The sequence below is a fragment of the Pavona decussata genome, unplaced genomic scaffold, assembly GCF_977016875.1.
Source record: "Pavona decussata unplaced genomic scaffold, jaPavDecu1.1 SCAFFOLD_59, whole genome shotgun sequence".
NCBI lineage: Eukaryota > Metazoa > Cnidaria > Anthozoa > Scleractinia > Agariciidae > Pavona > Pavona decussata.
In genome coordinates this window covers 369,576-384,720 of record NW_028145481.1, presented here as the reverse complement: position 1 = coordinate 384,720, position 15,145 = coordinate 369,576, and positions in this window count along the sequence as shown.

Here is a 15,145-nt window from a genome sequence, read left to right as displayed (position 1 = left end):
CCCTGAGTAAGCATGTGAACTCGGCTACATGTTAAGCATCTTCAGGGGATGGCAAAATATTGTTCAAAACGAGGGATAAAGTTCTTACCTTACCTTGTTTATAGTTGTTTGTTCATATTTCAAAAGTTTTCAGTCAACCATATTCGCATAAACGATCTGACCTTGTACCTCAGGTCACTTTTCTCTCTGTAATATTATCAACACGCTCATTTGAACGAAGTGAAAAATCAGTCTAAATTCAGTTTTGCTTTTCTAATATTACGCTTATGTGGTGGCTCTTAGGGGAAGGGGGGGGGGGGGAAGTGTTACGAGGACATTCGTTTTCACATCTATTGAAGAAACGAGCTAATTTGCACGCTTTGCAGGCCAATTCGATCCTTTCTTTCACTTCTTATGCACTGGTGTTTCATGAACGCATGATTCCATGATCATGACTAAGGTGTTATAATTACATGGTTACGAGCACTCGTAGCTCTTTTCTAGAATGACCAGCAGTATATATGGGATAAATAAAGTGTCGTTGAGTCTTCTTCTCTCCTTCTGTTAGAGGGATTCTTAGGGAAGAGAACCACTCCGACACTCTCTAACCGTTCTTTGTTCTGTACTGTTCAACTTCTCAACAATCTCCAGCTCTTCTGAAACTCTCGTTCAACCCTTTTTAATCTGACCAGAACCGATCTCTCAAGGACACGTCTATCATGTATCATCTAACACCGTATCAAGCGAAGCCGCATGAACATATTTTCCTTCGCAATGTTAGCTCTTTTCAAAATAACTTTCCGTGTAGATTCTAATACAGTTCTGGTTTGGATTTGGTCAAATTAAAATAAGATGAGAAGATAAAAAATTTAAAGAACACTTAACAATCTTACAAAGAGAATAACGTTTAAAAACTGTTACATAACAACAAGGCAAGCATTACATTTGGAGTAGGGACGGACACCCTTTTCCATAAATTACTGAAGTACGTGCTGCAAAAACGATGGCCCTGGTTACAAACTCAGTACAGAATTTGCACAACAATACTTATTTACTTTTACAGCCATCTCAGTTTAAAGGTTTTACAACAAACTAAACCATTGCTATCCACGGAAACCAATCTTAACACACTTTATGGAAAAGGCGAGTTGAAGGGGTAATAAAACACCTGTTTCACTGCGAATCCATGATAAGAGAAAGTATACGTTGATCAGAGCTATAAAAAGTCAAAGTACAAGTAACACTAAGCAATCTATGACAAAACAAAACAAAACTATTTTCTCACAGTAGGGGAGACCACTGATTGGTTTATATAACCAGAGGAGATCTTAACAAAAAATAGAAGGTCAACTTATTTTTCAAAATTTCCCGAATACTCCATACAATAAAATTGCGGTACACTTTTTAATTCCAAACACCAAAACAAGCATAACTTACATTTTTTTACATACGTATTACATTTTGTATCGTTAGTAATTTTCAGCTTCTGACAACTGTGCGAACTGCGCCGTGCTGACGGGCCCCAACAAGGGCGAACTGACGGCTGTGCACGGCTGCTTTCCTGTCTTGTGTGCTAATCCTGTCAGGGCTGCCCAACCCACCGTTAGTGCTGTGTTGTCGAAAAAGATTTGTAGTGCCTTGGGGCAATTTTACTCTTATATTTCTCAACGTGTACATCGCCGTTTACTAGTTTGATTTTAGAAATCCTGGAACAATTCTTTTTCATTACATTTTTGACACCCAAGCTATTATTTTCATCGGCATTCTTTGATGTAAGGGTTTGCCACCCCAATGCTGAATCGTATAAGGACCTGGAGCCGCAACAGATCTATCGTACGCATGAGAATGAGAAAAAGCGCCTGTACTCAAGGAGAGTTCTCGACATTGAGCATGAACATTTACACCTTTGGTCTTCACTACAACCGGCCGAATGGGCAATGAATGCTTGAGATACCATAGTCGATTAGCGGAGCTGATTGCTATCAAGAAGGGGGAGCAATATGCCAAAACCATGTCATGGATCAGAAGCCGAATTTCATTCGCACTGTTAAGATCTGCAGTCGTCTGTCTTAGAGGTTCTAGGACATTACGAAGAATTCAACGTGACATCAAGAACGCGGACATTGACATTGACACTGCAGAAGGGGCCATTTGAGAGATGCGTATTTTGCTTATTTTTTCTTTTCTTTTTATCAAGCGGAACTGATTTTAAAATGCCGAATTTCATTTTTTTAAAAAAACTTAATGACATTTGATTTTTTTTTTCTTTTTCTTTACAAAAACATTATTGCTTGAAAATATTATCTTTTTTTAATCAAAATGAAATGAAAATAGGTTTTTAATAGCTCCTTTTTATATACGTTTAACTTGTAAATAGCAATTTGTGTGGAATATTTTAATAAAGAATTATTATTTATTAATAATAATAATAATAATAATAATAATAATAATCAGTGTGTAAGGTGGTGTAAGGTGTGTAAGGTGTTAAGGTATGACGTGGACACCTTATATCGTTAAAAAGGAATTGACAGTTCATAACAGCGATGACGTAGACCGTTGGCTTCAAAGTAAAACATAGTATTAAGTGATAAATCAAAGTATACTATAATAAATTGAAATAAATACCTGTACACTATTTGCTCTCAATCAGTTGAACAAGCTACAGCACGCCTCAACATGTTTAAAATTCTGAGAAGAATATTTCAACACAAAAAACGCAACTTCAGAACCAGCTTGGACAGAGATACGTTTACCATACCCTGCCCAGAAGAAATGTTTGCTTCCACGGAACTGCCAAGTGGATTTGAAAGAAGTCTCTCTTGTTACAATACAGATCTATGTGTGATCATAGCGAAAGAAGAAAATGCCTCGCGGGGAAAAGCTGAAATCACGGATGTACGTAAAGAGGGTTTGTCGACGGAGTCACTGGAACACAGTCAGCATTCAGTCCAGCCTGGTTCTGAAAGCAAAAGTAAACAGAAGTTGAGTCTGGAAGAGCTAAAGAAGAAAGCTCCCCCTGGATACAAGCAGTTCGAGGCCGCTCTTCGATCACTAGATGTGGATCAGGAAACTGCCTTAGAGTTGTGGGAAGATCTCTTTTCAAAGCTTTGAACAGTGTTGAAATAGCACAAAGGGCCGAACAATGTGAGAAAAGTTATGAAAGTTGAAGAATTGTAACTCATATTCCGTTGGCCACGTAAAATAGTTTTGTATGTATTTTATCTGTTATACACCAAGTTATTAACCAAAATTCGTGGTTTCTTGTATCTCCTGTGCCAAAACTTATCTAGGGTTCTTTCATTATTATTCGTTGGGAGGCCTTAGGGCGAGAAACTAATTCTATAAGTTGTAAACTAAGCGTCTTGGACCCGATAAAATGATAAACTCGTAACAAGGTGATTTAATCATTTGAACGCTATTTTTTTCATATTCCAGATTTTTGAATCAACCATATTTCCATCGTTAATTCATCCAATCAACCAAAGTGTGTAGTTAGGCTCGCTTTTCTCTCAGCACCTGACTATCAACAAACTTGATTAAGAACGGAAGTGAACAAGCCATCTACAATCATTTTCACTTGTTTAATATCACATTTATATTGCTGGCCTTATCCACCGCCAGCAGGTGCTACGATGGTAATGATTACTTTTCTATTTATATTTCTTCACAAATTATACACTTTGCACTCCTTGCGAGCCTATTCGATGCTCCGGACAGACGGATACTTTATCATTTTACGGTATTCATGAAGCTCAGGGTGGTCCCTTTAGGAGCTTAAAAGCACCCTGCTAGCAATAGGAGCCCTGAAATATTTCAACAGCTTGCCTTGATCATGAAGAAGGTTTCTGGGTGTCATTTCAGATCTTTTCTAGCAGAAAGACGGGGCGTGGCCTAAATGTCCATAACAACCTTACTTTGCGGCTAAATACTGTTTTTAGAAAACCAACCATTTTGAAGCGTGCTGCTGTTCGCTCAGGTAAAACAGGAATGTGTGATTGTTGCATGAATAATACCATACTCCTGTTAACTTTAACACTCAGATTAACTTCAGAAGTTAACGTTTGACGTCATTGTGATATTATTGTTAAATACCCTCGCTACACTGACGCACGTAACCATGCAATTTTAGCACCTTTTCACCGCAAAGCGTACAAATCTGCTCGTTTATAAAATAGATGTGAACATGACGTCCTCATAGCACCTCCCCTCCCCTCTTCCCCCAACGATACATAGAGCAACAACATAAGTGTAATATTAGAAAAGCAAAAAAATGAGTGCGTTGGTAATAGTACAGAAGGAAAAGTGACCAGAGGTAAAAAGTCAGATCGTTTATGCGAATATGGTTGACTAACAATTTTTCAAATATGAACAAACAACTTAACAAGGCCGGTAAGTTCAGAACTTCATTTTAGCTCGGTAAATGTATGTAGCACAAAGAGTGCTTGTTGAACTGCCCTAAAAATGTACAAACACAGTACAATAAAGGAAAAAAGAAATTATTGAAAAAATCCTTAGTTTCGACTACTAGTTAAGAAGTTTATTTAGCACAGCACGGTTACAAGTTGAACCATTTGCGACTGGCTGTTTTGCTTTGCTCAGTGTGTCGCTCGGGTTTTAGTGAAAATGACATGGTAAAGGCACACTTTAGCCCTCGTTTTGAACAATATTTTGCCATCCTCTGAAGATGCTCAATATGTAGCCGAGTTTACATGTTTACTCAGGGTCGCTGCAGGTATTTTTCGAAGGCCTTGGATAAACAAAACGCAGTTAACTCGTCTTTATCAAGGTGGTACGAAATAAGACAAACTTTGGTTAATACGGTGAATGTACATAACAATAAATAAAATGGACTAGAAAACAAACTTGGTTATGCTATAATTACAATTTTTCAGCTAGCCCTGCAGCAACTTTTCAAGAAAGTTCTTTTTATCATTTTGTGATATTTCAACACTTCAAAGCTTTGACAAGAGATCTTACCACGTCTAATGATCGAAGAGCGGTCTCGAACTGCTTGTATCCAGGGGGAGCTTTCTTCTTTAGCTCTTCCAGCCTCAACTTCTGTTTATCTTTGCTTTCAGAACCAGGCTGGACTGAATGCTTACTGGGTTCCAGTGACTCCGTCGACAAACCCTCTTTACGCTCATCGGTGATTTCAGCTTTTTCTCGCGAGGCATTTTCTTTTTTCAATATGATCACACATTGATCTGTGCTGTAACAAGGGAGCCCTCGTCCAAATCCACTCGACAGTTCCGTGGAAGCAAACATTCCTTCTGGAAAGGGTATGGTAAGCATGTCGTTGTTCAAATAGTTGCCTTTTTTTCGTTTGCATATTTTTTCAGAATGTTCGGCATCTCTCGCAGCTAACTGAGCTGTCTCTTCAATGATCGCAACAGTGAAAATGAAATATCATTTGAGCAATCAGGAGGGAGCAGGGATGGCGCAGTGGTGAGAGCACTCGCCTCCCACTAATGTGGCCCGGGTTCGATTCCCGGACTCGGCGTCATATGTGGGTTGAGTTTGTTGTTGGTTCTCGTCCCTGCTCCGAGGGTTTTTCTCCGGGTTCTCCGGTTTTCCTCCCTCCACAAAAACCAACATTTCCAAATTCCAATTCGACCTGGAAACAGTGGAGAGAAGAGCCACCCCGTGGATTCAGTCCACTGAAATTCCCATTTATTTTATTTATTTATTTTATTTATTATATGCTAGTTGTAAGACTCAAGGCACGTGCAGAGATGTGTTCTTGATTACATAACACAGCATAACTTGTTCTTAATTTGACGAAAATCGGTCATTTATCAGCCCATAGTTTAACTGATTACATAAGTATTCTTTCACGTGTAATATACGACATTGAGTGCTTACCGTTACGCCAGACGTCTGTACTGCAGACTGAAAAACGCCGGAAAACGGGATGACAAGGGCTGGAGTGTGATGAAAAGGCTGGTTCTCACGAGCGACGCAAACGCAAGCACAAGCGACGTTCACACTTCCAACGCAAAAGCAAGCAGAAAGTGATACGCACGCGCATTTAGTATCCCAAGATGACGGCAATCTTGTTCCCAGAGTCCGCGTTATCTTAGACCAGCAGTCGGGAAACGAAAAAATCGGTCCGACCGCATCGACAGGTCAAAGTGGTCCAACTTTTACAATAAACCACTTTGACCGGTATATTTCCGCTTCAACCAGATCTTTCCAGATGGAAAGTAGTCCACCCATGTTTTAAGCGCATAACTTAACTTCTGTTGAGGCTTAAGGACGGTGCATCTTGGGATGGTCTTAGCATGAGCTTAGATCTTTGTCTTTAGGTTGACACATGCAGACCTACCTCATCAAAAAGAAACTGGGTAACAACGCATTTATGATAAGAAATAATTAAGCTTCAATTTGGGAAAAAATTCTAATTTCAGAATTATTGTTGAAAAGTTAATGCGTGTCATGTAACCCAATTTTCTTTTTGGATTCCATTAGCGCTTGCTAAGATCTGCTTTTATTCGGCATAGTTTAAAGTGCACAAAAATACCTCTTTATTAGAAAGCCCTGCCGGTCCTTAAATTTTATCACAGATTTCTTTACAAATGTCTAATATATTCTAAATCGTCTTTTTCGAGTGTCCTACAGTTTAAAAAACATACAAATGCAATCGAATTATCTATAAACCCAACTTTCGTTCAAAGTATTATTTAGCTATTGATTATCAATCAAAACGTTAACTCACACATTACGTGTGGCAAATGGCCAGACATCAATCTAATCCCAACCAATACATGCTTGTGCTGTGGCAAGAAAAATCGGGAAACGACCGACCTCTCCTTATATAAGGGTACATTCAATTGACCTTATTCTAGGAATACATCCAACAATGACAAGAAATCCGTCACCGTCCCTCACCATCACCGTATCAAACGAAGCCGCATTTAGTCTCGTACCCAGATCTCAGTCCGTTCGGGGATGTCGAAATGTGTGGGAGGTCTGGGTACGAGATTAAGCTGTTAACATATTTTCCTTTGCAATGTAAGCTCTTTTCAAAATAACTTTCCCTTTGATCCTAATACAGTTCTGCTTTGGATTTGGTCAAATTAAAACAAGATGAGAAATATAAAAATTGTAAACAGCACTTTTGTAGAATAAAAACTATACTTAATAATAATCTTGCAAATACAATAACGTTTAACTGTTAGATAACAGCAAGGTAAACATTACCTTTCTTTCCATAAATTACTGATGTGCTGCAAGAACGATGGCCCTGGTTACAAATTCAGTACAGAATTTGCACAACAATATTTATCTACTTTTACAGCCACCTCAGTTTAAAGGTGTTACAACAAACTAAACTATTGCTTTCCACGGAAAACAATCTTAACACGCTTTATTGAAAAGGCGAGTTGCCCGGATAGTAAAACTCCTTTTTCACTGTAAATCCAAAATACGAGAAAGAATACGTTGATCAGGGCTATAAAAAGTCAAAGTACAACTAACAGCAAGCAATCTATAAACTTAAACAAAACTATTTTCTCACAGTAGGCGTGAACACTGATTGGTCTATATAGCGCAAGGGCAGAGGGGGCAGCTGCCCCCTCATGAAAAAATTAGTTTGTTTCTAACATCACACTGATCACAAGAAAATCGACTAATTGACTAAAAAAAAAATATTCCTTCAATGTGAATTCCAAATGACTATTTTGGAAAATCCTTTGAAGCAAAAGCCAGTACCAATAACCAGTTTTCTTATGAAAATAATGATTTTGTCAGTTTGGGCTGCCTACAGTTTAGAATTCGGTGTGTAAATAAAGACTAACAAGCATAAGTCACTTTCTGGCGCGTGTTTTAGCCTTTTTAAATCTAGCTTATACAAGTAGGTTTTTTTTTAAGGGATAAATTGGTTTTAAAAGCCTGCGCTGCTCGCAAGTATTTGTAGCGGGTTTGGATTTAACCATCATATGTTCATCATCCGACAGGTCATTTTCACCTAATGATTTTTCAGTTTCCTCTTTTGAATTCTCTTCGTTTTGAATACTTATTCCGTGTGTTCAACGACGTTGTTTTTATACCACATAGATCATTTCAGCTGGGTTTGGCTTGGCTCTTTTAAGTGCTTGATAGTTTTAACTGCCTTTCTTGTTGAGATTTGTGTAATGTTAGGACAGGAATTAATCATTGCTTGTATCGTGCAATGAGCTTCATTCTGTAATTGCTGCAATGCCGGGTCCGGATATTAGTGTTTGTCACAAGAAGTTGTGTTTCTTGGCACGGCTATTTGGTTTATTAGTTCTCTAGTAATCGTTCGAGCGTGTTATAGAGCTATGCAACGTGTCACAGTAATACTGAAAAGGCTCGAATTGTATTTAAATAACGACTGTGTTTTTGCAAATGCTTCGCTCCACTGATATAGTGCCTTTGAATTGTGGAGGCTGACTCAGTTTTCTCCCTTTGTTTGCAGCAGTGCATAGACTGTGTTTTAAAATGAGAGAAAATATTTGCTTCAAGCTAAACAAGATGTTAACTCCATAAAAAGACCGTAAACGTCTTAGAGGCAACTTTTTGCCAAACCTTCGCGAGTGCCTTGCCGAAAAAAATTCGTACGCGCGTTGTTTTTTAGAAAACCACCACAATCTATATATCGATAAAAAGCTTATTTAATGCAAAATTTGATAAAATTATAAGCTATTTTGGTTATTCCTCTGCTAAGGCGAAGGAAGCCGGTAAACAGTAAAATGACAGAGCGCCATTCCGCCGAATTAATCGGGTATCAAACGTGATCTCTGACGAAATGTAGCTGCACAGTGTTAATCAAAAATCATCAATCTCTAATAGGGTGTGAGCATTTGCCCGTATTCCTATTGGTTTTCTTTTAATATATCTGTCAAGTTCCAGTAAAAAAGAATTTGCAAACGTGTTGCTTTCCGAGGCCGCCAGGAGGGAAGTATTTGATTTTAAAACAAAAGGTCGACACCCTTTTGTTCCTCGCTGTTCAGTTAACTTTACTACAATATATAAGGCTTTAAAATTTGATGAAAGTACATTTACAGCAATAACAACATAAGAGTTGCACAGTTTCAAGGTGAAATCAGTAAAAAGTACAAGTGCGCACCGTGAATCGTGAACTTGTAAACAAAACCGGAAACGAAAGTTTATGCGAATATTTTTCAATAAAAAGCAAACGTGCATAATAATATCTCATTGCATCTCATAGCACATTTCAATAGCTTTATTTTGGTGCAAGAACGAGAATTTTACGATGATTCAAACCCGAGCTATAGATTTTTGAACATTTTGCATCTTAAGTATCACATAACAAGCATCAACAGAGAGGCCGTTACGCGCACTGGAGATGTAAGAAAAACTAAACGTGTAGCTACTTTCGGTAGTACGTTTTCAAATAGTTTATCAAACAACGTTTCAAAGCATGGTTTTCTTCCGTTCAATAGTTCAAAAGATATGAATTTTCAAACTTTTGGTTATACGTTAGTGACTGACGCATAATTTCCATGCGAGCAAGATAATAAAAAACTCGCTTGAATTTTTCAAATGAAAATGAAGTTCAAATCGACATTCTATTAAACAAGATTGAAAATAGAATATATAAGGCTTTCAATATCAATTAAACTACATTTATAGCATTAAAAGGATAGGAGTTTCCCACTTTTCAAGTTGAATCAGTGAACGGAAGAAGTACGCCTGTGTATTTTCAGTTGTAGCATCGCGTTTTTGAGTTCTCTTTCGAGGAGCTCGTTTACAGCTTTCTCAGGAGCCTTCGTATGTGCAGTCCACGAAACATTGCTCAATGGTCTAGGAAGATTCAAGATACTTAGCACCTTCTGTGCTGCAAAGTGATAAGAAATTGACTTGCCTATTTCCAAAATCACAACACTCAAACTCGAGTGTAAACAAAAAATGCGAATAAGTTGAAATGAAGCCGTTGCCGCGAAAAGGTCGCTGGGGAGTCCACGCCTTACAGAGATTATGTCACCTTGAAAACTTATTAACTTTTTTACGAAAATGCCTTTTTCTCAATGTTCTCGCGCGTGTTTTAAGATTTTAAATAATTTGCTTTTGAAAATGTAAGTTTAAGTAATTAACTTTAATTTGATCGAAAAATAAACATTCGGCAAAAAGTAGCCCCTCAAAGGTTTGGAGTAACCTTAAGCGGTCACCCTCGGCCGGGGAATGGCTAAGTGACCACTTAAATACAGGGAAATGTATGGAAAGTTCAAAACACGACTGGACGCTTTCCGTCACGGTTACATCCCTCCAATTTGTTTCTTAAAATCCTTTTTCTAGTGCCAAAAGTTTCCAATTCATGAATTTTTCAGAAGCGATGTTTTATGGAAATTATTTGACATCGGATTTCCATACAAACACTGTTATTTCAAGCCTGTTATTCTTCAGAAGCGATGTTTTATGAAAAATTATTTGACATCGGATTTCCATACAAACACTGTTATTTCAAGCCCGTTTGCCTACCCGTCAAAATGGCGTCGAAAACCGTGATAAAGCCTATTCTAGAAAGTAACTAAAGGTGGATTTCCACTGTCGCGTAAATTTTACGTGCGTACAGAAGTGAATTTAGCTGGTTTTTACGTACGTAAATAGAATAAGAAGCGATGTATGAGCAAAAAGTTGAGTGCGTCGCGTGCGTAAACGTAAAAAGTTGAATGCTGTTCAACTTTTTACGTTTACGCACGCCGCTCATTCATCGCGTCTTATTTTATTTACGTACGTAAAGCCAGCTCAATTCACGTCTGTACGCAGGTAAAATTTACGCGACAGTGGAACTCCACCTTAAGGCATTCGCAGAAAGTCTGATTGTGTTGATTAGCTAGGTAAACTTACGGTATTTAACTGAAAGGAAGTTTTCTCACAAAGAAGTGCGAAAATATAACAACATAAGTTAAGCGATGGTTCTTGAAACGAACAACTTCACAGCTAGAATAATCAATGACATCGCTAATTCGAAAATATTTCGTTCTCGTTCTAAAGCAAACACGACAGTGAAATTAAAAGAAACAACATAAAATAAAACATGACTGTTCAAGACTTACTGAGACCTTTAAGTTGTTTTCCTGTCAGGTCCATTCGCTCCCCAGCAAAGTCACAACTGACACTGTTCTGTCGATCACCTGAATCGCTGATCCACTGACCGCGCGCTTATCTCTCTTCGCAAAGAAGGCCTGAAAGTCAATTTAATCATCCTGTTAATGTGATCATCATGTTACATGTTGTCGCCGAAACGTCATGTTTTAATCTCGCTACTTTTTATTCTGAGATAATACAACAGTCCTGGCAAAAGAAACCTCTGACACCGCAGGTCTCTTATGCCAGCGGAGATGGTCTTGTGCTCAGTCCGACAAAGAGGGAGGGAAAAGCCGGCCCCTAGACCATACTAGGCAGATCCCTTTCGGCTAGCGCTCACATCTGACAGTCTCAAATTGAGTTGCATCTACATATAACATGAACAGCTGTCTTCCAAGTGGTACGTCTTGAGGTACATGCTAAAACTCACAAAACGAATAGAGAAATACCTCGTTGTTTATTTCAACAAAATGATCAGGCAATGATCAAAAGTATGAAAAGCTAGGGGGAAAAACGCACTTGTGATTAGTTCACGGTCAAGCGCATGCGCGAGCAGACCGGCTCAAAAATGAATTGTACGGGTCGACACTAAATTCGATGCGACCTTGTGGTGGAACAATCTGTTGAAATCGCGCCCGAATTTGGATCATCCGCTATTCGTTCTTCACTTTTTATAATCTTTGTTTCCTGTTGTAAATATAAGTTCGATTTTTGTAAGGTTAAAAGTGTTTTAGCATCCGAAAACGACATTTTTGTCGATGGCGCGGCCGACCGGCGACGGGACGTTCTGTGGACTCTCTGGAAGCACAGAAGTTAAGCGGACAGAGTGGAGTGGATGTAGAAATCCTGTGCGGTTAACAAGATACGTCCACCAAACCTGGAAAATTGGTAAAGGGATAAGTCTGTTTAAAATAGACAACGATTTCGCGGCACATCTGCTTTCGCTGGAAATGGCAAAGGTCACCAACTGGCTTTGGATGAACTCGCGAGGATTTTCTAGATTTCAATCGTACTGTTTGTTCATATGGAATTCAACTGTCAAAAACGGAGAATTCGACGGACAAACAGCATCAAACATCAGTGTTTTGCTTTGGATGGAAAAAATTGTACAACAGTGAGACGCCAAGCGAATGCGCCGAACCGTGAAACTCTCCCTTTAACGACAAGAGAATCTTTTCATTATTTTAATTTTGTTTTATAAAAGAAAAACGCTCAATGTATGATTGTGATTGTTCATTCTACCCAAGGCTTGGCATCCGTACAGATCGACGTTGTAGTTCAGTTTTCATCTCAGTTAACCCTTTAACCTCTAATATCAAAGAACAAATTCTCCCATCTTGTCCCGTTACTTTTCTTATAAAAGTACTGTGGAGAAGTTATTAAAATACAGTCGAATCTGTATTAAGCGGTCACCCTCGGGGAATGGCTAAGTGACCGCTTACATACATACATAAACCCTAACCCTAACCCATACATACATAAATACATAAACTTTATTTAGACATGGTAAAAACATCAGTTACAAGACAAAAATTTAAAATTAAAACTGATTTACATGTTTGCCGTGTGGGAGTACGAGGAGGACAATTGGCGATCTATCTCATTTCTAGAATTAGTAAAAGATCTAATGGCTCTGACGTTAGATGGAAGGCTATTCCACAAATGTGCTCCACTGTAGCAGAAACTACGTTTCAAAAAATCGGTACGAGGCTTAGGTAGAGCCAATTTGTTGTCACTATTTCTAAGTCCATAGTCCGTGCTGAAGGGCTTAAATAGGCCTTTCAGGTACTCCGGAGACTGATCATTTAAAGTTTTAAACATGATTTTCAATTTTTGCTTCTTCCTTCTGGTACAGAGATTATCGCATTCCAGCTTACCGCGTAGGGCGGTAGCGCTAGAATAGTAATCTGACTTTGTTATGACCCGAATGGCGCGATTTTGTAGTTTTTGTAATTTGTCAGCTAATTCGTTGCTGAAACCGTCCCACACAGGACAGCAATAATCAAAATATGGTTCAATAAGGGCTCTATAATCTACTAGTGTTCTATCACGAATGCCGTTCTCTGATTGGCTACGCTCCTCGCTATCTATTCTGTGATAGATAGTGAGTAGCGATTTTCAACAAAATGGCGCCCGCTTCTTCGCGTTTTCGAAGTGTCTGCGATGAGGAAATAGATAATTTACTTGTTTAGTTTTGAACGACTAGTAGATTTATACTAAAACAATTAGATTATTCGCTCTCGATTTCTATGCGTGATAGTTGATTCGGGCTTCGCCCTCATCAACTATCACGCGATAGAAATCTCGAGCTCATAATCTAATTGTTAAATATTGCTGTATCGTCGCAAATGAACGGCCTCAGTTTTTTAAGTGCACCTATGCCAGAGGAGATAATCTTGGCAGTCTTATTAACATGTTTGGACCACGAAAGATTTTGATCGATGTAAAGTCCTAAGGATTTGGTGTGGGGCACTCTATCAATTTCGTGACCTTCAATTTGTACAGTAAGTGAATGGCCACTCGTAGTACTAGCCAGTCTCTGCCGTGAGCCTATTAACATTAATTCCGTTTTCGCAATATTCAGGCTGAGCTTAATTTACATATAGCCATTCATGAAGGTTAGCTAGTACTGCTTAGCTAATACCGCTTAATACAGGTCGACCGCTTAATACAGGACCTCTAATATCAAAGAACTAATTCTCCTATCTTGTCTCGTTACTTTTCTTATAAAAAGTACTGTGGAGATTTTACAGGACCGTACATAGCGCGGGGGCAGAGGGGGCAGGTGAGCTGCCCCCTTCAGGAAAACTCAATTTGTTTCTAACATCACGCTGATCACAAGAAAATCGACTAATTGACTGAAAAATATTCCTTCAATGTGAATTCCAAATAACTATTTTGGAAAATCTTTTGAAGCAAAAGCCAGTACCAATAACCAGTTTTCTTATGAAAATAATGATTTTGTCAGTTTGGGCTGCCTATAGTTTAGAATTCGGTGTGTAAATAAAGACTGACAAGCATAAGTCACTTTCTGGCGCGTGTTTTAGCCTTTTTAAATCTAGCTTATACAAGTAGGTTTTTTTTAAGGGATAAATTGGTTTTAAAAGCCTGCGCTGCTCGCAAGTATTTGTAGCGGGTTTGGATTTAACCATCATATGTTCATCATCCGACAGGTCATTTTCACCTAATGATTTTTCAGTTTCCTCTTTTGAATTCTCTTCGTTTTGAATATGACCTCTTATTCCGTGTGTTCAACGACGTTGTTTTTATACCACATAGGGCATTTCAGCTGGGTTTGGCTTGGCTCTTTTAAGTGCTTGATAGTTTTAACTGCCTTTCTTGTTGAGATTTGTGTAATGTTAGGACAGGAATTAATCATTGCTTGTATCGTGCAATGAGCTTCATTCTGTAATTGCTGCAATGATTAGTGTTTGTCACAAGAAGTTGTGTTTCTTGGCACGGCTGTTTGGTTTTTTAGTTCTCTAGTAATCGTTCTAGCGTGTTATAGAGCTATGCAACGTGTCACAGTAATACTGAAGGAGGGAAGTATTTGATTTAAAAAAAAAATGTCGACACCCTTTTGTTCCTCGTTGTTCAGTTAACTTTCGGGCCAAATTTCACGAAATTTCGTCAATTCTACATACCCTATTAATTCATTTGAAGAGGAGGCATCTTGCAGAAATCGTATTGCGAGTTTTCGCCCTCTAAAGATTTAGAAGCATGTCACGCCTTCTCGGAGAATTATGTCAACACCGGGCTCACACTGTGAGCCGCCAGCCAATAACATAGTAGAACCCCTGACGCTCACAGGAAGCAAAATGGTGCTTCGCGGGAAAGTTATAGTTTTTCAGTCATGTTTTTCCCAGTTAGCTTCTGCGAGCACGTTTTCGGTATTACCTAGGGGAAAAAACGTTTAACAAAAAAAGAAACGAAAAGAAAAGAAGATAAACCGACAGGCAAGCGCCAAGGGAGGCACTAGTGGCCGACATGAAAGCTATCGGGTAAGTTTTGTTCGGTGTTCAGTGACATTGCAAGTCTTCGAATTGATGAGCGTATTTTGGTTTATAAACCAAGATGTGCAAGAATACTAGAACTC